Source organism: Macrobrachium rosenbergii, chromosome 25 (genome assembly GCF_040412425.1).
Source record: "Macrobrachium rosenbergii isolate ZJJX-2024 chromosome 25, ASM4041242v1, whole genome shotgun sequence".
Classification (NCBI taxonomy): Eukaryota; Metazoa; Arthropoda; class Malacostraca; order Decapoda; family Palaemonidae; genus Macrobrachium; species Macrobrachium rosenbergii.
In genome coordinates, this window is record NC_089765.1 from 22,969,044 (window position 1) to 22,971,543 (window position 2,500).

At 34.0% G+C, this 2,500-nt stretch overlaps 1 protein-coding gene across 1 annotated transcript in view; it reads right to left on the reverse strand.

The window, feature by feature from the left end:
- Positions 1-2,500, reverse strand: part of LOC136852449 (hemicentin-2-like) — a 53,956-nt gene that overhangs the window by 22,635 nt on the left and 28,821 nt on the right. The gene's annotated exons all lie outside the window — the stretch shown is intronic.

Sequence of the window (2,500 nt, forward strand, 5' to 3'; positions counted from 1 at the left end):
TGTCAGCAGGCAACATCCGAGACCGCAGTAAATGGGATGTTCTGAATATTGAATTCGCCCACACACACACACAACCTCACGAGGTTATTTCGGAGGCTCCATTCACGCTGCAGCAAAAAATCTTATGACTAAAACAAATTCCCCACCACGCCAGGAGGAAGCCGGAAGGATGCACGCATGCATTTATGGTTGAATTTAATATGCATTCGTCTGCGTCGACACTGAGCGTTTAAGTAATTTGCATATTAAAATCTTAAAAATTGCGAGTTAGTTTTCAGGTTTGTTGGGTATGTAAACATGGTCTGTTAATTGTTTTATTCTATGCCATGCCTGAAAGAAAGCATAATTGTCTTATTTATGTCTATATTCCTCTCTCTCTTGTTTGTTCTTTATATATATATATATATATATATATATATATATATATATATATATATATATATATATATATATATATATATATAGAACTGATATATATATATATATATATATATATATATATATATATATATATATATATATATATAGAACGAGAGAGAGAGAGAGAGAGAGAGAGAGAGAGAGAGAGAGAGAGGAATATAGATATAAATACGATAATTATGCTTTCCTTCAGACATGGAATAGAATAAAATAATGAACAGCCTTGTTTACATGTTTGACATACCTATATATATATATATATATATATATATATATATATATATATATATATATATATATATATATATATATATATATATATATATATATATATATATATATATGTGTGTATATATATATATATATATATATATATATATATATATATATATATATATATATATATATATATATATATATATTAATATACATATAAATATTGAGAGAGAGAGAGAGAGAGAGAGAGAGAGAGAGAGAGAGAGAGAGAGAGAGAGAGAGAGAGAGAGAGGGAGAGAGAGAGAGACTGAACAGGAAGCTTTGTAAGAACATCGATTGCATTTCGCTCTGTGAGATATACGAGACCTTTATTCGTTTGTGTACAGTACATCCCTGTTCGTTCATTTATTCAGCGGAAAAGTGGATACATATGTCGACGCTTACGAGTGCACAGATAATTAATGCATAAATGCATACATTACTTCCTCTACGCCTCGCCATAACGCAGTTTATGCCTCAGTCATAGCTTTCCTGGGCTCTATGAAACATGCCAGCGAAGTAACCCCGTTAAGTGGGAACTGTATTTATATATAAAATAATAATAAGGATTAAAAATTCCACTCACTGCAGGCTCGCACGTTTCTTACCTGTCCGAGGATTTTCCTTTGCATCGTTTTACCTTTTATCATATGAAGTGTAATTTAGTTTTATCTTCAAAATTACGGAGGATGTTTCTTTTATGGAGTAAATAAACCGGGGTTGAATTATCGCTTGGGGTTTGCTTTTCAAAAACTTACTGTAACGCATACAAGAACGAGGTTCTGTAACCTGCCCCGTACGTGATCTCTCGTCCGTATGCACACAAACGTACTTTGCAATAATATAGGTACTATTCATTCGAATCTGAATGCTAACTCTGTCTACAGAGTACATACGACGGCTCTGCAACTACTCAAGTCATCGAGGCTGAATGTACGTTATTTTATATCAAACCTTATTTTAAGGAAGGTTATATATACTTTCCTAAGAACTTGGGCAACATTCTTAAAGAATATAAATTCCCAAACAATATCTGTTACATAGTTAGCCATAGGATATCCTAGGGGAATAGTGACGTCACAGAAAAGTAATAATCATTGATAATGTTTTGCTGAAGATACCAGCTTCCTTGCCTATAAAAATAATGCCATTTATTTTCCACCTTAAATGAATATTCACATATACTAAACTCACCAATGTTTGGGCACTTAACAACAAGTTCCTAGTAATAAAGTGACCAAATATCTTTTCAAAATGGCTGGGAATAACAATCCATCAAAAATCCATTTGAAATCCTCGGGGTTAACCCCGTTGTAATTTTAGTCCTATTAATGTAGGATAAATTTATGGGTCACAGCTCTCCTATGACATATCACTGGCTCAGTGTATTACTGAGAATAAAGAAACTCATTAACCATGATTTTTTTTTTACAAAGTATGACAAAGTATAGGCCAACAGGACAATCAACTATATGCACCAATTTATCCCTTGGCCAATAAAAACAAAGAAGACGTGTAGGGAAGAAAGATCAGCCCCCTTCAGCACGCTATAACTCATGGAAACCAAATACTAGAATAAAATGCCATACACCAAACAGAAAGTCGGTCGTCCGTGTAACTCGTGGGTTTCATGGACCCTCGGATGAAATTTCAGAAGAAATTTCCTTCACGGCGTCAAAAGACCATCTGACAGAAGGAAGAATTCTTCTCCTGAACAAAAAGGGACCAACGACACCAACATAAACGAGACAGAGAAGCCATCTCGGGACGGAGATCGAAGCAAGAAGAAGAAGAAGAAGAAGAAGGTAAGAGACTGGAGCCAAGA